Source organism: Nycticebus coucang, chromosome 3, assembly GCF_027406575.1.
Source record: "Nycticebus coucang isolate mNycCou1 chromosome 3, mNycCou1.pri, whole genome shotgun sequence".
Taxonomy (NCBI): Eukaryota; Metazoa; Chordata; class Mammalia; order Primates; family Lorisidae; genus Nycticebus; species Nycticebus coucang.
The window spans coordinates 12,995,980-13,018,730 of record NC_069782.1 but is presented as its reverse complement, the minus strand read 5'-3'; positions in this window follow the sequence as shown (position 1 = coordinate 13,018,730).

The window sequence follows — 22,751 nt, the reverse complement described above, 5'->3', positions numbered from 1 at the left end:
TCCTCAGGGAGTCAGGTTGACACACAAAATTAACCATCACAAAGCACATTCATTCACTCACTCATTCATTCATTCAGTTATCAGGCATCAGTAAGCACCATCTGCCAGATAGATGCCTGGCCCTGTGCCGGACCCAGAGGGGAGATGGGAAAGACATGTTCATTCATTAACTCATTCGACCTATAGTGGGCACCTAGATCAACACTTCGCAGCATTCTGTAGCTAGATACACGGGCCCATCTTTTTCTAGCCATTCAATAGCAACTCCAGTAGTCCATGGAGTCAACCCTGAAGCCAAATCAGACCTGCCCATCTGCATGACCTTGAGCAAGTCACTTAACCTCTCAGTTTCTCCTTCAGACAAATGGGAGCGATTAATACATTTCAATAATACACTTCTTTCTGTATTATAATGAGTCTTTATGCACTAATTTATGGAGGGGCTTTGCGGAGACTCTAACACACAGCAAGTGCTCAGTAACCAGCAACTAGTCTCTCTAATAATGGTCATTCTGTGGCTCCTCCTGTCAATCCGTCAAAATAGGCTTTCTGTCCCCATTTTACAGAGCTGAAAGTCATGGAAAGTTGCAGTTCAAGTATCTCAAGGAACCAGAACTAAGCTTGAGCCGTTGCCATCAGTGGCAATAATCTCCCCAATCTCATGCCTTCTGATTCCCATTGGGAGGCTTATTAGAGCTTAGTAGAAAGCTTCCCAGTTGCTGCTCACTTTATAGGCGGAGGCACTGAGGCCAGAGAAGCTAAGCAAATCATCCAAGGTCAACAGTCTTGGATGCAGCTGGGATTCAAATGCAAGTTTCTTAGGTTTTTGCATTTTTCCCATACGTCACACAAGGTATTCAGTTCCAAAGACATGGAACTAAATATAGCCCAGGCCTTGAGGACACTCAAGTCAAGGAAGAAACAGGCAATTAGAATGGAGCTGTATCTCCCTGGGAAGAAAGTTTCTCAAACAACTCGACTTCAGTGTTCATATGTGTATAAATGACTATAGACAAGTCATTTAACACCTCCCACCTCAGTCTTGTCTCTGAAATGGATGCAATGACAACACCTCCATAGGTGCTCACAGCCAATCAGGAGCAGGCCCAGCCTCAGTCCTGCCCTTCTCAGAGGATGTAAGTCCAAGCAAGGCAGAGACTCCGATGATCTTGGTTATTGTGGTAACCCCCACGCCTGGCACATAGCCTGGCACCTTGTGGACAGGGAAGAGCGGACATGGAGAGGCATCCCAGGCAGAAAGGAATGCAAAGGAGAAGTCACGGAGGTGTGGAGCAGCGGGACACGTGCAGAAAACTGGACTCGCTAGCACCTGCGGCAGGACCTACAGAGGAATGTGGCAGGAGGGGGGGCAGGGACCTTGACTGTCGGGGGGCGGGAAGGAACCCAAGGGCCACACAGAGGACTGCACTCCCCCCACAGCCCCTTACCTGGAGTTCTGTGCAGCCAGTTCATCATCCTGGCATTTCTCAGAGTGGGGGGGGCAGACACTGTGAACTGTCTACGGAACTAAATATAGCCCAGTCCTTGCCCTTGAGGACACTTAGTCAAGGGAGGTGACACTTAGTCACTTATTTATAACCAATTTATCCTTATTGTTCTCCATTGCAAAGGTTGAGAAACTAAAATAACCTATTTCCCACCTGCCTGAAGAGCTATGTACACTGTTCCGGCCAGTGAGAGGCAGCAGAAGCCCCAGGGGATGTTTTCTCTTTTAGGTGGAGGTAGGGGGGGTGTGTATGTGGGGAGGGCTTTTTCTCCTCTATCCTATTTGTCCCTCCCCCCTTCTTTCCTACTGGAAGCTTCTCAGAAATGCATCAGCCTTGTGCAAACTTCAAGGTGACAGGCATAGAAGCCCACATGGTAAGAGAGGTGAAACACTTGGTCTCTTAGACAAATAATCCCTATGTGTGTGAGCCACTATGGAGTCTTTCCTATTCTGTGTCACCAAAAGCAATCCTAGTTTATGCAAGGCCCTGCTAGCCATCCTGCCTGGGTAGCCCTGCATGGACAGACCCTTGGCAATTTCACCTTCTCTCCTCCTTAGACCAATTTTCTATTATGTTTCCATCTGGAGTTATCAGAACCCATGAGATCAGATTTTTCTTCCAATCCATGATCCTGGCCTCGTGACCAAGATATTTCCTTTCCTTAGCAGGGTGAGACTCAAGATAGAAATGACTTACCCATGGGTGTGGCCTCTCGTCTATGGTTTTGTCTGTTTGGGCTCCAGCCTCAGACAAAACCACAGATAAAAAGCCACATCCCCAACTCCTGGGACATGAGGCTTAGAAAGGGGCCTTTCAGGGAATTGTGCTGTAGCAAGAGCAAATCTCAATATGTTTATCCTTATGCTTTCTCTTTTCTGCATTGCCTTGAGGATAATTAGGATTATGATAATCTTTTTACTGGATTCTTTTTTGCTTCCACAATAAGCTCTTTAGCACCAAAGGGAAGGACCCAAGGGAAGCGGGACACGAAGCTTAAGCTGTAAGGGACAGACCCGAAGCAGAAGGGAGACAGCCAGACAGCCCTGTCACCAGGGAAACCAGAGGAGGGCTCCCTGAGGCAGGAGAAATTAACAAAGGCTTGGAAATGAGCAAAATCAAGTGCTGGGTGTCCCTTCACCGGAGTTCTGTGTATCATTTTGTGGATCTCCAGGGATTACCTACTCCCACCAAGATGAGTACTTTTGACAGACTTCAATCAGCTGGGCTATTTTACAGCCCTATGGGCGTAGAAGTTGTAGAAAACTCATGGCAATGCAAATTATTCTCATCTACAGCAATGAAAATGAATTTTCTCAGGAGAAAAAGATAACCTCAACCATTGCTTTGTATTGCCCCTCAGCAGCAATTCTCAAGGTGTCATTTGGGGACATCAGAGGATTGCTCAAGACGCTTTCAGGGAGCCTGTTAGGTCACAACTATTTTCATCATAACAGTAAGGCACTATTTACCTTTTTACTTGCATTGTCTCCCAAGTGTAGAGTGACATTTTTCAGAGGCTACATGGCTTGTGATGTTACCAGCATCGCTCTGCTGGCTAATGGAATGCATGCTTGTGTTTTTAAATTTTCTCAGTTTTAACTTCTAAAATGGCAAATATTGATGGCTATAACCAATGTAAACAAGAGCTCTCTGAGGTCCTCAATAAACTTTAGGAATAGAAAGAGATCCTGAAACCAGGAAGTTTGAGAACCGCAGCCCCGCCGAATATAAACTAATTTAACTAGTTTCCTTGTATCAGTAAATTTATTTCAACATCCCTAATTGGCATGGGGGAGGGGTGTTCTCCCATGAACTGGCATTGAATGTCTTACTGATCTCTTTTTAACTAATGAGTTAAGGAAAATTATATATGAATGCTAAGTGTCAGGTTTTTAACTTTTTTAAAAAATGGTGCATAAACACTAGACTTCCAGCAGAAGCTGGAGAGGTGAGGCGTGGCCAAGGAGAAGGTTAAGAAACTTAGGCCATGTGGAAGGCACCCAGGCAGCCTGAGAGGGGTGTCATACTGTCCCCGGGACTAACAGCACAGAGTCATGCGCAAGTCAGGTGGGCACCCCAGACGATGTCACATCTTTCAAGCAAGGGTGCTACCATGAATCAAATCCTCCTTGGGAGCTGCAAGTCACCCAAGGACTGTCCCACATAAGGACTCCAGCCCACACCCAGGGCTTTGCTGAGTCCGTGAAGAATTTTCTGCATGCAAACCATTCTTGTCAATGTCCATTTTTCATGAACCCCTTCAAAACCAAAGGCAAGGCTCTTAACACCCAGACTCAGGCTAGAGACAGAAGGGTAAGTTCTACTCCTGATCCTAGGTAAAACTGGCCAATGTCATACCCTCAAGTTACATTCAACACCACCCCTCCAAGAGGAGGCAAGAGATCATCCCAGGGTAGCACAGACCGTCAGAGGCAGAGACAGGAGCAGGATGCAGGATCCCCAGCCCACGACCCTCACTTTCCACTGCCTCATTCTGTTGACAAATCCAGCAATACCTATGCTCAACATTCCCAGGAATCAACAGTTTCATTAAGGCCATCAGAGCTCCCAGAGGAGAATGGAGGTAGATTTTGTAGCTTCCCTCAGTGCCTCTGTGTCTTTGACCAGCCTCTTGTCCTCACTGAGCCTAGGTTTCCTCACCTGATGGTGAAGATAAGAAAAATAAACTAAAACTAGCCAGGTATCAAGCTCACAAATATTTCTGGACCCAGAATCCTTTTCTCTTAGATGACTCCTCACCTATTACTCTCCAACCTGAATTGAATGCAGGAGCTGGTCAGGGGAGAGGCACAGGGCCATGGAAGGTGAGGGGTAGGGGCCAGGAAGATTAAAGAAGTGGGGGCATCTCAGCTGGCCAAATGGAGGTGGCTGCACAGAGATTCTTTAAAGGAAGTTAGAGAGAGAGAGAGAACGTGTGACATCCTTAGAGTAGAAGATATAATATTCTAAAGGCAGGCATATTCCTGCAGTCCCCACACCTGCTCCCAAATGCTAAGAGGAAGGAACTCTCAACTGCAGTCTCAGCCTATGTCTCTTTCACTGCAAAGTATTTAGGATAATCAGAGAAGCAGAGAGGATATTAACAACATCTGAAAAGCTAAAATAATCTACTCTGGCCCATGGGCCAAATACAGCCCTCTGCCTGTTTTTTTTGTGCAGCCCAAGAGCTAAGAAGGGTTTTTAATTTTTTTAATGTTTGAAAGAAAATCAAAGCAAGGTACAATTTCATGACATGTGAAAATTATATGAAATTCAAACTTCAGCATATACAAATAAAGTTTTGTTGGAACCTAGCCATACTCACTCACCCACTGTCTCCAGCTGCTCCGAGGCTGCAGGGGCAGAGCCGAGCAACTGTTAAGAAGACTGTGGCCCACGCTGCCTAAAAGATGTACTCTCCGGCCTTTAACAAAAGTTTGTCAACCAGATCTTCCCAATAAGCCAAGAGAAAGGAAATCCAGAATTCGGGTAGATCGGAGGTCAGGGAGAAGGCGGAGTGAGGTGACACTGAGTGGGAGGCAGAGATATTGGGGGTTAAGGGGAAGTAGCTGCTATCTCTAGAAAGGGATTGAGAGGAGCAGCATTCGAGAGAGAGGGTCTTCAGGATGGCGTTGTGTTTTAAGCATACCCCTTATCAGACACGGGGTAAAGTTTTGTTGATACGAATACAAAGACATGCAGTAAAAACATGTACAAGAGTAATACCCACCAAATTCAAGACAACGATTCCCTCCAGGGAGATAAAGCTGGCTCTGTAACATATTGAATCTTTAAAATTAGAAAATGTATCTATTTGAAGGCAATAAACCAATAAGAAATTAAAGAGGAAAAGATTATTTAGTGATACACGTGAAACCACAAGAATTGATTTTTTTTTTTTTTTTTTTAAATAGCTGGTGCACAAGACCAGGAACGTGAAAGGCAGGTGGCGTCCTTGGTCGTAGGCTTTCCGAGACCTTTTCTTGCTTTTGCTGTTGTTGTGATATTTTGCACTGAATCTAAGACATGCGTTCTTCTTCACGTTTTAACAACTCTGAAGTCAAGTTGCATTTTACAATTGATGGTAGAACGTGGTTAAATTGGCAGTATTTTTTTTCCTTTCTTGGTGCTACAAAAAAAAAAATGGCTTATCTTATAACCAATAGCATCTTAAATCCTCTTTCAATGGGACAAATAAAGAATGGATTCTCTTCTTTGGCCTGCCCGATTGATGGAGAGGTCAGGAGAGAAACGGAGCTCCGTTCATTTCCTTTTGGTTAACCCAGGTTGTTTCTTTGAGTGAGACAGTGTGTGGGGAGACTAGGCCCAGGCAGCCTCTGGATTGGTCACTGTTTAATTACCTTGTGGGAAGAGGAGAACAGGAGGATTTGAGCCACATACTGTTGTTTATGATCATCTCAGAAAAGAGAGAGGATCAAAACCATATTGAGTTGCTTGATTTAGAAGATGTGATGAATCTGAGAAAACTTTGTGCTAGTCAGCAGAACCGACCTGGGGGAAAAACTGTCCTAATTCCTAAGTGGTATTAAACTATCTCCCAAAGTAAAATGTAGTACAAAACCAACAGTAATTAACCCCACTTTCCTCTGAGCTGGTTGTAGAAGGAAGGGATTCTTTCTATAAGAAGCAAAATCTCCTTCCTAATAGCTCTCTCCAGTCCCTTCTGGGCATGCCCCATGGTGGGCAGTGTTGGTGGACATTAGGTGTAGTAGCATCCTTGAGCGCCTGTAGAAATTTGAAGGCTCCATCCTCATCTCTCAGCCCCAGCATCTTTGGGGTCCCAGACCTCTGATTCAGATTCAGTGTCTGCCTCTGTCTCTCTCTCTGGTGGACCAAGGATCACAGGTCTGGTGCTACAAACCCTCTAGGCTGTTCCCTTAGCTCACTTAGTGCCATAGTCCCACCAGTGCTGTGGGTCTAGCCACCTGATACCTTCCCCAAATATCTTTTTATTATTATTAAATCATAGCCGTGTACATTAAGGCGATCACAGGGCACCATACACTGTTTTATAGACTGTTTGACACATTTTCATCACACTGGTTAACATAGCCTTCCTGGCATTTTCTTAGATACTGTGTTAAGACATTTACATTCTACATTTACTAAGTTTCACATGTACCCTTATAAGATGCACCTCCCACCTATCACTCTCCCTCCGCCCATCCTTCCCCCCTCCCCTCCCCTCCCCCTTCCCCATATTCTTAGGTTATAACTGGGTTATAGCTTTCATATGAAAGCCATAAATTAGTTTCATAGTAGGGCTGAGTACATTGGATACTTTTTCTTCCATTCTTGAGATACTTTACTAAGAAGAAAATGTTCCAGCTCCATCCATGTAAACATGAAAGAGGTAAAGTCTCCATCTTTCCAGCATCCTTTCCTTCTCTGGCCAGCTAGGCCCAGCCATCTACCCTGGCAGGGCCCTGCCAGCTCCTTCCACAAGTGTCCCCAGGGAAGCCCACTCTGAACAGAGGGAAGAGGGGGCAATATGAGCTAGAAGGAAAGCTGGGATGAAGGGGGGACTCTGGGTCAGAATGCCCACGTGAGCCTTATAGCAATTCAGGAAGTTGTGAGAATCCTAAGAATGTGGCTCTCTTATTAATAACCACGGCTTTATCCTTTGTGTTGCAAAAACTCAGCCCCAAAGAAGAGAGTGACTTGGCCAACAGTGTAAATAAAATTCCTGGTACAGCAGGAGTATAGAGTACACACTTACTGTGCTTTGAACTTCTTTCGAAAATAATTAATGATCTTTAAAATTTTTCATGGCACACCTAAGATCCTGTCCCCATACACCAGTGCACCAGCACAGGACCCTAGTTAACAATCACTGCCCTAGCTGCTCTGCCCTGGAGGAGGAGAGGCCCCAGGTGGGAACAACATGGGTTGGAAACACCAGGCCTGGAGCTAGACTCTGGCAACCCAAGTCAAGTTACTTAACCTCTCTATGCCTCCTTAGTAAACGTAGATTCCACCCTGGCCTCATTGGCTTGTTGTGGGAAGGAAACACATGAATAGATGGGTGGGGGCCAGGGACACTGCCTCCTGCAGGACCCCCAAGGGGCTGGGATGACGGGGAGGGCAAAGGGGATGGACCATATCCACTGAATGCCACTTTCCTAGAGGAACCCCAACACTCCTTCAAGGACTGCTCAGCTGTAACAGAGCACCAAGGGTGGCCTCCCAGCCTCCATAGGCCTCCTCTCCCAATTCCCGAGGTGTAAGAGAAGGGAAGAGAGTGGCCTCTGCAGAGGATCAGTACCAGAAGAGCAGCGTGGTGCAGAGGCGCCCACCGAGAAGCGGCCTCCTACCCGGCAGCCCATTCGCCCACAGAGCAGCCTTCTTCGCCGTCACAGTAGGCCTGTACCAGAGCCGCGGAAAATGAAATGAAACAAAACGGTCCATAATTAGAATAGCAATAAAAGCAGAGGGGAGGAGGGAGGCAGTGAACTCTATTAATAGTGCTAATAAATGTTCCGGGATAATGCTGCTGTGTTCTGAACCTGCCCGTGGGAGGTGTTGTTTATGCTCATTTGCATATTAATTTGGAAGGAAAATGCCAGGCTCTTTCTGCTGGGATAAATCAATTCCACTGGAAGTTCTCAGATGGGAAGCGGCTAATTCTTCTTCTCTTTTCCTCCCAGCAGGAAGACACCCATTTGCTGCCAGGAAAATATTTTTAAGAGCCACCATGGTGTGAACCAAAGTAGGTCAGAAAACTACAGACGAAAGTGCAGACCTCATAGGGCCGGAGCCATGCTGAGATGGGCTCATAAGGCCCAGCTCAGAGGACACTCAGAAGCCAGGAAGAACCAGACAGACTCTTGGCTTGTCCCGAACAACTCCATTGGATCAAGGATGGCCAGTAAGGCCATCTTGAATCCCAATTTTTATTGATTGGTACTGGCTAATAATGGAATATGGAGTCAAGAAGGATTTGAGATCCAGACCCAGACTCTGAGAAAAAGAGTACTGTGATCGATTAGCAATGTCTGCCATGGGAGCCAGCATAGTGGGATGGGTGATGCCTGCCATGCTGCCCTAAGGACAATCACAGTCGTAATCTGAACCAGGGCATTATGGGCCGTTTGAGGCACACAGGGTAACTACCGGCTGCTCCTTCCTATACCTCCATGGCTCCTATCTCCCGCTCCTGTTTATGATCATGCCCCAGAACTGTCCACATAGACTGTCTGCTGCACACGCACGGGAATCTCTTCTACTCTCTAATCTTGAACTTCCTCCCCTATAGCACCAATGGCTCCCAAAAGTCCATCTCAAGCCACAATTCTCCCCAACATCAATCTCAGTTTCACAATAGGCAACTCTGCTATTACAATACCCACTTTGTAGATGGGAAAACTGAGTCTCAGAAAGATTTAGGAACTTCCCCAAGGCCACAGAGCTAGCAGATGAGAGAGTGAAGGTTAGACCCAAGACCTGGGTGATCTGAAGCCTGTGCCTTCAAGCTGACCAGCTGGCAAAGCCCCTAGCAGCATCACAGAGGGCCACAGGAGGACCCCCAGGGCAAGATGCCCAAAGACAAACATAGGACACACCTTTTCCTCCTCCTGCCTCAAATACAGCCTAGTCTTGTTATGATGAAGTGACAGCTGTTGTGGTTAGTGGATAGAATGGTAACCAGATATGAGAAAGGGCCTTTAATGTAGGACTGGCCTAGGGCTCTGTGTTTTGAGTAAAGGCAGGTTCCCTTAAGATTCCCATACTGTGGCATTGCTCACTCTCACATAGCACAACATCAGCCAAGATGCCAGACTTCTCCAATGAGCCAGATACTTAAAGGAGTGAGCCAAGGAGGTGACATAATCCTCTACTCCTTGCTGAGAAGCTGAGCCCAGAGAGGCCAGCACCTTTCCAGGGCATGCACAGCCTCAGCAGAGCAGGCACAAAGCCCAGTGCTTCCAGGCTTCCAGCCCCAGGAGTTTCCTTTCAATACCAAAATTCTCCTGCAAGAACAGGCCCAAAGTAATTGCAAGTGGTGTTTATTAAACATAGAAGTAGAGAAAAAGAGCTGTTTGCAAGAATTACATGCATTTAAAACACAGATTTTTTGAAAGATTTATTAAAACCCTCGGTGCTTGGTGTTCATGTCTCTGTATAGAAAAGGTCTAGATGCTGAGCCCCTGGGGTGATGAGCCACTGCTGGGTCCCAGCACTCTAGCACTTGATGAGTGAATCTCCTACATCAATTCCCAGGGAAGGGAGGGACCTGGCCAATATCACCCCTAATGGGGGTGGGGGGCTGCCCTCCAAGTTCATAATAGCAGCTCCATCCTCCTGGCTACCCACCTGCTTCAGTGCAAGGAGATGGGGTGTTGAGGCCATGGGCAGGGATTCCAGGACCAGAAGGCCAATGTTCCTACCCCAGCTGTTTCCTACTGGTTGGGTGGGCATGGGCTACTCACCTCCCTGCACCTCGATACCCTCACCCCTAATGTGAAGAAAATAGTTGCACCTACCCCACAAATTTGCCTGAAGATTACAGGAATCAGAGGCATAAGATGTAAAGACTTAGAACAGTGCCCAGAGACACAGAGAGTCATTCTCTTGCAGCTTTCTGTCCCCCCATGCCCCTACTAGCAAGGAAAGTCCACCCCGGCAAGAATTTTGTTTTGTCCACCACTGAATCCTCACCATCTAGAAGAGTTCCTGGCACCAACCATAGATCAAGTTGTAGAACATTTGTTCAACACAAGCTCTTCCAGGCACAAGGCAAGGTCAAGGTCAAAGAATTCAGCAGGCACAGAGTGAAGGCACCTACAAAGAAGAAATGTGAACAGGTTGTCACAATGTGGTATGCAGAGATCCGAGACCCAAAGGAGGGAGGCTTTGGGGTCAGGCAGAACTGGGTCTGAATCCTCTCGGCACCATTGCCTGGCAGAGGGCCATAATAGAGTGGGCCGGCATGCCAGGAGCCTGCTTCCGCACCTGTAAATGCCAGTTCTCCTGTGCAGTAGGATCCTACACACACATCGTGGCCGCAGGTACTCAATAAACCTCAGGCTTCTTCCCCTCAGCTCAGGCTCTTTGCAGAGCCCTCTCCCAACCCTGCCCGCTATCAACAGAGTCCCCCTCTTTCCTAGCCAGACCTTGGCTTCACTCTCCTCTCCCTGACAGGAGAGCCGTGCTGTTTCAGTTACGCTCTGAGCTGGAGGAGGGAGGGGGTTAAGCTCCTGTTTTTGTTTTTACAATGCAAAATTTGTCAACTTGGCGCAGTTGACAGACTGTCTCTGTGTCACTGCACTGGTTCCTTTAATTGCTTTCCCTGCGTGTGAGCATCTGTGTATGTGTGTTACCCGAGAAAGGCATGCCTGCTGTGGCAGAAAAGGCACTGATTCCAAAAGATGGGCCTGTGCCCTCGTACAGCCAACTGTGGCCCCAGCCTCTGGGAGATAGTGAGGGGTGGGCAAAGGAGACTCTCCAGAAGTCAGGAAACTGGGATCTGGTCCACATCCATCCCTTTCAATACTAGTACTAGCAGCAAAGTGGATAGGAATAGAGTGACAGATGCTAAAATGGGCCTCTTTTGAGCTCACTTTTCATTTCAGGCCCCAAAATATTCCATGTTCAAGGTGAGTTCTTGACTAATACAGGACTGTTGGCAGGAAGTCCCCTCCAAAGCCAAAGGCCAGAGTTGACCTCACTGGTTTTCCTTACTTGACCTTACTTATCCCACCAAACCTCAAACTCAAGGTCAGGAGCCATGTGTGAGCTGGAAATAGGCCCAATTCCAATCTAGACCCCATGAAGTTCGGGGTAACACCTTCTCCAGGATTCACGAAACGGATGACCAGACATCTGTTTGCCGTGCATGGCTCACCACTCACCTCCAAGCTAATAAACGCTGAAGCAGCTTGGGGAGGATGTGGATATTGCCCAAGGTGATGGGAGAGTGGTGAAGCCCAGCAAGATGGTCTTCCAGGAGGCCAGCAGAAACCCCCTGGGGCTGGATGGTTTGTACACTGTGGCCCACCAGGGGACACCTTTCTGAAGGAATCCAGGAGTGAGAGGCAGCAGCTACCAGCCAGAGGCCGTGAGCAGGAGCAAGGAGGTACATGTCCTAACATATGGACAAAGCTGGGCCAGACGTGGGCCACAGGGAAATAGCCTGGAGCCCACCCAAGCAGACTGAGCCCAAGGGGACTCAGGTTCCCAGGTGTGGAAGAAGAAAATCTAAGTGGGTCACCATGTGACCCTGAGGGCAGCTGAGACAAGCTCAAGGGAGAAGAGTATTGAGACAGAGGGAACCTGAGTGGGCTCCCCAGTGACCTCACTGACCCACTGACTGAGCCAGCCTTGGCCACTCCAACCTCAGGATTTCTTAGCACAGAAGGTACCACGCTGTCCTCACTATTTACGACAGTCATGTTTTCTATTTCCTGAATCCAAGCCAATAGGAGTAATTTGCTGTAACATACGCAACTAGCAAATGGAAAAGTTAAAGTGGGATGACAGGCCTAGGGGGTTCCAAGTCCAGCACTAACCATGGGTGACTGTGCTGAGATGTTTGGAGAAAGTGTCATGGAGGCCCCAGTCACAGGTGAGATATGGGCAGTGTGGCAAACTGGGGAAATAGGGATATAGGAAGGACTCGATAGAAGTATCTTCTGAGAAAATGTCATAGACCAGCAGAGGCTAAGGAGACACAGCAACCCAATGCAAAATGGTACCAGGACTAGACCCTGGAAGAGAAAGAGGACATTAATGGGAAGGCACGAGCTCCAAGCAAAGCCTGGAGTTGAGTTAACAGTAACTAAACAATGTTAGTTCCTTGGTTTCGGTAGATACACCATAGCAACATAAGGTGTTATGGTGGGGGAGAGTGGGTGGGTTCCCCTGACCCCCACCACTCCCTGGCATTAGTGCTAGACCAGGTCACAGCCTGACTTCACTCCACAATGACCCGGGGGCTCCAGCCACTCAACTGCATCGTTTACACTTGGAAAAACATAAAAGGAGGAGCTACAGCCTCTTCGTGTCCTTGAAATCAGCACCATAAATCTCAATTCTAGAATGTAATAATATTTGTTTTTGCATTTACAGCATTATCATTATAAAGCAGTCTTCTCAGCCATAATGTGGCTTAGAGAATGATTTCATCTGATGGACTCTCTCAACCTGCCCCCACCCATCTGGCCTCCCCTGATGGAGGGACAGCGAAAGCCACTGGGGGGGTAAGGTGGCCATGATGATGAATAGGATGTGGAGATTCCCAATAGATAGGGTTCAAGTGCATGGAGGCTTTTTCTGCAGGTCATACTTCCTGAGGATGGCCACTGCTCCAGGGACCCTCCTGCCGTGGTGGCAAGAATTGTAACAGAAGAATCCAAAGGAAATGAAAGAAAATGGAGGGAAGTGAATCTGGCCCATCCTCTCCTCTGCACCTGCTCCTTCCCTACACCTGCCAGCCCTAATATGAAAACCCCATCGCCCCTTCAGAGTCCAAGTCAGATTCCACCCTTGTGTCGCACAGACTCCTGGTGGCAGTCAGTCACCCCCCCTGGGCACCTGTCAACCACTACACCTGCATCTGTATCATAGCACTGGCCAGAGTCACCAGGATGGCAAGACTCATTTCTTTGTTCACCTGCTCAACAAATATTTATTGAGCACACACTATGTGCTATGTTCTGAGGATATAATATGACCAAAACAGACAGGAGCTACGGGGTTAAACCCTCAGGGAGGCAGCAATCTAGGGGTCTGTCTCCCCTCTGAACCGTGGTCCCTGGAAGCAGAGACCAAAGACATCATCTCTGATCCTCAGTGCTCAGCACAATGCCTGGTCCACACTGGGGACTTAAGACTCAATGCACGATCATATCAGTGAAATCATCAACACTAAAAACTCTCACATGTCCTCCACTGTCCACATCAGGGTCAGCAAACTACAGGCCATGGCCCAATCCAACCACCATCTACTTTTCTAAATTAAAGTTTTGTTGGAACACTCACTCCCTCCCTCCATCACAGATGGCAGTGGCTACTTCACACCACCATAGCAGCAGCAAAGATATCAGACAGAGAATGTTCGATCTACAAAGCCAAAGAGATTGACTATCTGTCCCTTTAAAAAAAAAAAAGATGAAAAGGTTTGCTGACTCTTAGTCTACAGAATAAAGCCGAACTTCCTTTTTTTGCAGTTTTTGGCTGGGGCTGGGTTGGAACCCACCACCTCTGGTTTATGGGGCCGGCACCCTACTCCTTTGAGCCACAGGCACCGCCCACAACTTCTTAAATCAGCATCAGGGCTGTGCAGTCACACCCTCTCCATGCCACTCTGGCTACACCAAGCTTCCCACAGTCCCCGATCATCCCCACCTGCTAGTGCCTCTGTTTGGTTTGTTTTTGCAGGGGTGCAGAGTTAGCTGCTCCAATAGTCTCATCTCCAAACCTTGTCACCTGGCTAACTTCAAGACCTCCCAGGAATCAGCTGACACATCACCTTCAAGTCATCTACCTCCTTTGCCTCCATTCCTTGACCCTAACCCCCTCAGGCCTCCCATAGGCTCCCACCATATCCTTATTTCTCTGTGTGTGGGTATTGTCACCCTGAAGTGGAATTAATTCTCTCCTAGTTTTTTTTCACCTACTAGCTGAGTTTCTTGAGACACGTACTTATTTTGGCTGGAGGTCATCCTAGTGATGTCGCAGCGAGCACTGTCTTCCCACCAGCCAGCCCCAGACTGGACACAGTGCTTGGCCAATGAGGTGACCAGAACCATGTGCCTCTCTCTTTTCTCAGTCCTGAATGCACCCCTCCCACCACCCAGCCTCCCACTGGCTCCAAGTCCAAGGAGAAAACTCCAGATACATAAACCAAGGATGACCTAGGGTGGGGTGCCATGTGTAGGAGTGTAGGGCATGAGGCACGGACAGCACCCAGGGGAGGACCCTAATCCAGGCTCCAGTCAGCTGCCTCACTGGGAGACTGCTGGGGTCCCGCCCCAAGGGCAGGGTCCATGAAGACCTGTGGATCTGGCCACGACCAACAGAAGAAATATAAAGTTAGAAATGACGAGAAAGAGAGAGACAAGACCCACAGAATAGAATTTTCTAAGGTGGGAACTCAGGGGACCACCACCCACTTGTGAGGTTCCGGCAGTGCCCCCCAATGTCAGTTCCACTCAACTTTTATTGAAGGTTATTTGCTCATTAGCCCAAAGGATAAGCTGAGGAAAGGAACAAAGATGCCAGCAGTTTCTCTGAGTGAGCACATCAGCTCCTATTGTTTCTATCATCGTTAACTTTAAGGGTCTGAACAGCCTTGAGAAATCCAGAACCTGAGCCTTGTGTGGGGGCAGCCTCCTATCTGAGGTCACACACACAGATTCCTAGGGAGGTGTTAAACTCTGCTGGTTCACTGTGGAGTAAAACGCCACTGGAGTCAGTCTCCTCTGAAGAACCAGTGGGAGAGAGGAATTGTCCTCTCACCACCACAGAGGGTCTTCCTCTGCAATAAGGGATATAAGCTCTCCTGCCCATATTTCTTTTTATTTTTTTTTTAATTAAATCATAGCTGTGTACATTTGGTACATGGGGTACCATGTGCTGGTTTTATATACCATTTGAAATATTTTCATCACACTGGTTAACATAGCCTTTCTGGCACTGTCTTAGTTATTGTGTTAAGACATTTATATTCTACATTTAGTAAGTCTCACGTGTACCCTTGTAAGGTCCCACCAATCACCCTCCCTCCACCCATCTTCCCCCCTCCCCTCCCACTCCCCTTTCCCCATATTCTTGGGTTATAATTGGGTTATAGCTTTCATATGAAAACTATAAATTGGTTTCATAGAAGGGCTGAGTACATTGGATACTTTTTCTTCCATTCCTGAGATACTTTGCTAAGAAGAATATGCTCCAGCTCCATCCATGTAAACATGAAAGAGGTAAAGTCTCCATCTTTCTTTAAGGCTGCATAATATTCCATGGTGTACATATACCACAAATTATTAATCCATTTGTGGGTCAATGTCCTGCCCATATTTCAAGGCTCAAGCTGTTCCCTTGATCTCTGCCCCAGCCAAACACAAATCTCCACAATGGGTATTTGCTTTATCTGTTTACTGGGCAGGAAACGGCCTAGTTAATGTATCTTTCCAGGGCTTGCCACAGCATCGTCTGCGGCCATTATTTTCTCCAGAGTGTTTGCAAACCCAGCAGGGATGTTTGTAAGCTGTATCTCCAAAAGGCCAGAGTTCTAGGAAAAGCAGGAAACTTGCTCAGATAAGAAATTTAGCATCAGGTGGTTTAAAGTTAAACTAGCTGACTTTTCCTTTTTTCCACCTCACTCAGCTTACTTTTTTATTTTTCCCTTTTTCTGGGGGTGTTTTCCCTTGCCAAGAATGGGGTCTTCAGTCCCCCCTGCAGGAAACCATCAGGGGTACCTTCCATGGCAAGCTCAGAAACCAGGTGCCACCAGGGCCACCAGGGCTAATGAGGGAGGGGGAATGGACAGTACCAAGCCTATACCTGGCATGAGGAGTCCCTCAGCTTCATGACCAGCTCTCCACAGGGCAGCCAGAGGGACCCTCCTATGAAGTTAAGTGAGGTCATGCCATGTCCCAGCTCTCTGCCTAAAGATCTAAAGATCACCATCACCCCATTTCCTTTTGATGGCCCATCAGCCCCTGCATCAGCTATAGAGTCTGCCCCCATGTCACCATCATCCTCACTCTAACATCCAGGCTGATGGAGAACCATGACCCGGAATTCTGTGGGCAGCCTGCTGATGGAAAGAAGGACATAGCAGGCCAGGAACTAGCTGGTACCTGTAATTCAATTCTAACATCATTCCAAATGAACAAAGCCTCCCCCAGGAAAGGAAGTGGAGACTTGTGGCCAGTACCCCTTCTGCCAAAGGCTAGGAACTGTTTAGTTAAACACCCACATTATCTAAAATGGCACCTATGGCCAGGCATGGTGGCTCACACCTGTAATCCTAGCATTCTGGGAGGCCAAAGTGAGTGGATTGCCTGAGCTCAGGCATTCAAGACCAGCCTGAGTAAGATTAAGACCCCGTCTCTACTAAAAATAGAAAAACTAGCCAGATGTGGTGGTGGGCACCTGTCATCCCAGCTACTTAGGAAGCTGAGGGAAGAGGATTGCTTGAGCCCAAGCATTTGAGGTTGCTGTGAGCTGTGATGCCACAGCACTCTACCCAGGGTGGCAGAGTGAGACTCTACCTCAAAAATAAATAAATAAAAATAAAATGGCACCTAGCTTGATTAGGTGGTATAATCCCAGTGTTCTAATTGGACCAGACTAGAGAGAAACTCAGGCTTTTATTCAGCTCACAGGTGGCTGGTGAGCAAAGTTATGTGGGAGGTCTGCTCTAGCTCCTGGCGGCCAGAGAGCTAAGTTATACATCAAAACCTGTGACCCACAACCCACACAGGGGTAAGGTCCTGTGCACCTTTATACACAGGGGGACAAAGGTGGCAATATGCCCAGCAGCAGTTACATAAATGTGACTTAACTGTGCCCTGTCATGGCTGTCCAGGAGCACAAGGCGCCTTCCCGTGGGTGAGGAAGCCCGAGCAAGTTCCCTTACCCCATAGGTGTGCAGTATTTGTTGGATGGATAGAGAGAGGACTTCAGGGCTGGATGGCAGGTTGGCTGTGTGCTGGCTGACACTGTCCTAGATCACACACATCTGTACATGCAATGATGGGAGCCAGAAGAGATAGAGGCAGATCTGTCAGTAACCTTGGGTACCCAGTCCAGGAAAGGTCTCCAGGAAGAGCTGGGTCAGAGGCAGCAGGGAGGTCAGGACATCAGAGCTTGGAAAACCGGCAAGCAGCAAACAGGGCTGGTCCAGGCGGAAGATAATGCCTATGAGGCCCAGAGAGGGGCAGTGACTCACCCCAGGTCACACAGCAGAATCACAGTCTGAACTCAGGACACTGGGGACAGCAGTGATGACGGTTTAACAGCAATAACTTTCTGCGCTCTATGTACCAGGCACTGTCATAAGCACTTTTCATGACTTTTCTCACAAATCTGTCATTGTAATTCTATAAGGTTAAGTGTTGTTATTCATCTCAATTTTATAGAAGAGGAAACTGAGGCACAGACAGGTTACATGACTGATCCAAGATCACACAGCTACTAAGTGGCAGAGCTGAGATTTGAGGCTGGGTCTCTCTGACTCCAGACTCCACGTCTTTAATTACTATGATGCTAATATGTCATACTAGCAACCGGCCATGCACAGTACAGATCCCACAGAGGAGACCAAAAGAAGCCAAAATTTGAGTTGGGGACCCAGGTCCAGAGAACTAAAATATCTGGAGTCGGGGAAGAAGCCCTGGGAAACTTGAACCAAGGGTCAGAGCAGGACCAATGGGACAAAGGATCCAGAGGAGAGGGCTCCAAACAAATAGTGAAAACACCAATGGTGGTTTTCGTGTGGCAATTTCTACGCACCCGAGTCCAGACTCTCATTATATACTAACTCATTCAATCTTTACAACAGCCCTGTGCAGTAGGGGCAGGCAGCTAAGACACAGAGAGGTTAACCAACTTGTACAAGGTCACACAGCAAGGCAGTGGGAGCCTGGATTTGAACTTGGGTCTATGCCACTTTTCACCAATGCATTGCAGGGATCAGTCCCTGGCACAGAGCCATGTGGACACAAAACCAGCTGGCCACCAGAGCCCTGCTTGGACACATCTGGCTACAGCATCATGCTGTTCCATTAGGCCTTGTTATCCAGGCAGTGTTCTCATGCTTGGAAGGTTCTGGCTTATCTTGGGCCTGCCTCGCCTGGCAAGTTACTCACAGCAATCAAGTCCACCCGTAGCTCATTGAGCATTCCCCTCCCTCCCTTTGCTCCAAATGCCCACCCAGCTATGACTTCCCAGTGCCCAGGGCCTCCGAGAGACAACTAGAAAGGTCATTGTCTCCTAACCAAACACCCTGGGTTTTCATATAATGACTGCCTGTTTTCTGTTGAAGCAGGCTGGGCTTATTTTCCCAGACCCTCCCAAGAATACTCCTGGGCACCCACGTCTTGCTCTTTCCAGGCCTCATAAAACACAGTATTTACACAGGTGTGCAACAGGGAACAGCCCGCTAAGCCCCTTTCCACCTGGCAGGAGTTGAGGCTCCAGGGAACATCCATTATTATCTGCACCAGTCCCATCTCTGCTACCTCGGAGCTGTCCCTACAATTTTGTCCCAAGCCTCCTCAACTCTTCTCTTCAGAATCTTTGCCCACAGATATCCCCAGGAGGGGTCTGGAATAGGAAAGCAGTTTTCAGAAGGAGGGTTCCAGGTTCAATTAAGAACTCAGAAACCCTGAGTAAGACAAAAGCTACCCTGGCTTCTCAGCTGTCAGATTTCTCAGAGCCTTGAGTGTGCCCAAGTGCAAGAGAAATGTACCCAAGGGCCATTGTTTGAGTCAATAAATATTTATCGAGCACCTATTATGTGCCAGGCATTGTTCTAGGCACTAAGAATACATTAGTCAAGAAAATAAACAAAATTCCTTGTTGGAGACAGATGAGAAACAAGAAACTCAGGAAATAAGCATTATATGTGAGATGTTAGAAGGTGCTATGTGCTATGAATAAAAATTTTTTCTGAAACAAGAGATTAAGAAGGCTGTGGAAGAGAAGCAGGTTGCAGTTTTAAATAGGTGGTTAGACCTGCATCTCCTTAAGAAGGTGGCATTTAAGCAAAGTGAAAGATACAGCATGGGGTAGCCGGGCGGATACTGAGGGCCATTGCTCTCAGGCAATGGCGGTACCGGGCATGCTGAGGGGCAACGTGGGCCAGGGCACAGTGAGTAGGGATGATCCCAGAGAGGTCACGGGACACATCACGTGGAGAAGGTCCCTCAGCCTTGGCACTGCTGAGGCTGGAGCCTGCTTTGTTGTACAGGGTTGTCTTGATCATCCTAGCATGTTGGCCAACAGCCCTGGCCTCTAACCACCGGATGCCTGAAGTATCTCCCACCCAGGTGTGACAACCAAAAGTGTCTCCAGACATTGTCCTGGCAGGGTGGACAAAATCACACCCCCCACCCCCCCGTGAGAACCAAGATGTACAGGAGTGACAGCACAGGCCCAAGGTCACTCTGATTCACATTAATCTCTTACCTTGTAACCCACAAGGAGGGCAGCTCTGTGCTCGGGACCAGCCTGGATGAAGCAGTGGTGTCCTCTGAGTGGAGCACGTCCACATAACAAGCTTCCTCCAGCCGGCGGGGTCTCGCCACCTGGCCTGCTCCTCATCACAGTGACTGCACTCCTGACCCAACCCCACACAGCCAACTTATTCATCCCTGCTCTCATTCCTGCTCAAGGCAAGATCCAAGGAGACTGCGAGGCCTCGTAGCACAAGGAAAGTAACTCCCTGGGATCCCCAGCCCAGGAGCCAGGCTGCCCCACTGGATCCCCAGCCCAGGAGCCAGGCTGACCGGGTCTTGAATTCAGCTCTGCTGCTTCCCAACCATGTGACCCTACAAAGCTGGGATGTTAATTTAACCCGATTCACGTGGCTGTTGTGTGGCTTAAACGAGAAAAGCCGTGTGACTGCATCTCGCGAAGCGTCTGGCACCGAGTTGTCTCTTCCACGCTGGCTTCTTTCTTAACACCTTGCCCCGGTTTTCCAGGGCTGCCATAAGAAATGACCACAAAGTGGGTAGCTTACAACAACAGGGGTTTATTCCCTCGGGGCTCTGGAAGGTAGCAGTCAAGGCGTCTGTAGGGCGACGCTCCTCTGAAGCACCCTCTGGAGGATCCGTCCTCACCTCTTCCAGGTTCTGGTGGTTCTTGGACGCTCCAATCTCAGAGTCATCGCCACACAGCCTTCTTCCCTGCATCCGCTCCTGTTATAAGGGCACCATTCATTGGGTTCAGAGCCCACCCTGGGCTCTGGTAGGCCTTCCCATCACACAGTCTGCCTCTGTTTCCCCTCCCGCGAACATTACCTTCCTGGTCCCTGGGCCACGTGTCCGGGGTATCTTGGGGCCGACCTGGGGCAGGACAAAGGAGTTTGCTTCCCTAACGTTTCCTATTCTAGGTTTCGCCCAGAGGATCCCTGGGGACCGCGAGGGCACGGTGGGAGCCCAAGTGTTAGAAGGCAAGGTGGGTGGAAAGACTGCCTTTTAACTCCTTCTTTGAGCCCCCAACTCAGCCGCCCTCGGCCAAGGCAGCCTCCGGTCACGGTCAAACCTGAGGCCACAGCGCCCCCTGGCGGCCGGAACGATCCCGCACCACGGCTCCCTTGTGCTCACGCAGCCGTGTGCGGCGGAGGTGGCTGTAAATGAATTTAGCATCAGCACAGTTATTTAAATTGTTTTAATTAATCACAGATTGAGCAGTAAATGAACCACTAAGTGGAGAGAGAGCGCAGAAATAAGCGAGCGAGCGAGCGAGCAGGAGGTGAGGGGAGGGCTCAGAGAAGCGCAGACAGCTTCCGAGGGGAGAGGGGGCCGCAGGCGCAGGTCGCCGTCCGCTTCTCCCCAGCCGAGCGCCCCCACCTTGCCCCTGGCGCGACACGCGGGGCGGAGGCGTCCCAGCCCCCGGAACGAGGAGAACGGGATCCGGAGCGGGCAGAACCTTGGGACTAGCTGCCCTCTCTCTAACAGAAAAAGGAGTTTGGCTAAAGGGAAGACAAAGCAGGAAGTGGGAATAAACTCAGAATTAAACATGGGCCTTGGACTGTGTTCAGCACTTCTACGCCTGGACTGTAGCTTTAAAAACACAGTTTGAGAGAGGGAAGGAGGGCGGGGGGTGGGGCCTTGGTGTGTGCCACACCTTCTGGGGGCAAGACATGATTGCAAGAGGGACTTTACCTAACAAATGCAATCAGTGTACCTGGCTTATTGTACCCTCAATGAATCCCCAACAATTAAAAACACACACACACACACACACACACACACACACACAGTTTGAAACACCAAGCATCCTTCCACCAATGCCACCAGCTCACTGGGCAACCTTAACCTTGTACAATGCTCTCTGACCTGGTTTCTCCACCTATAAAATGGGAGCAGACCGTATCATGGGAAGGACAATGTCTCGAGAACTCACAGATCAAGAACTCTTTTCCCTGGAGCAGGACATTTCAATGACTCTCTGGGCCTGACTTTGTCACCTGTGAAACAGGCTTACTTTTTATTGAATTTAATACAGGATTTGGCAGACGGGGACCCAAAGGCCTGATTTTGCACAGCCCATGAGCTAAGAATATTTTTCCACATTTTTCAAAGGTTGAAAAAAAATCTAAAGAATAATATTTCGTGGCATGTGAAAATTATGAAATTCAAATTCCATAAATAAAATGTTATTGGAACATAGCCACACTCGTTTAAGTGTATCTACAGCTGCTTTTGAGAGGTAGCAACAGAGTTAAGCCATTGCAACAGAAACTGGACGGCTGGGAAAGCCTATGTACTGTTTGACCTTTTACACAAAAAGATTCAGACCCCTTAATGTACACAGCTATGATTTAATTTAAAAAAAATAAAAATAAATAAAAAGATTCAGACCCCTGATTTCATACGCCATCACGTGTAAGATGGCATGATTTTTATATGTACCGCTAAGAAGAAAAAATGCTGCCAGATTAAACTGGACCACAATACTTTCATATTAGTTTCTATTTTGTATTTATTGTTATTTTAGGCTATTTAAATACAGAGTTGTATCATACCTTACTTGTGAATACATAAAAAGGAAAATGTATATCAAATAAATAGGCTAAAATATGTCTTAAGCATCTACCCATCCAGACACCAACTCTTCTGAATCACTTTTTGATTCAAAATCATTTTTGTCCTTGTTTTAGACACAATACCAGGCTCTGTGTCCTCTGCATCATACAGCTTTCCTTAAAATAATGTTTCACTAGTATCTTGGGATTTTCTTCCCAGCTGCTATACCTGTTCAAGATGTTCTGATTCAAATGTATAGGCTGTGACAAGTGTGTCATAGTTACTACCTGGCCAGTGGGGATTTTAATAAGCAACCTAATTTCAGCAATGTTAAAATGTGGACAGGAAATAACATAAATAATAAACTTTTTCAAAATTGGAACAATTATCATCTGGCTGCAATATAATAGGGAACAAAGCAAGAAGCTTTGTCCTCAAGAAGCTACAATGTAGTGGATAGAAAAACAATAGAAAAATAAATATGGATTGTATCAGTGGGTGATGAGTACTCTGGGGAAAGGAG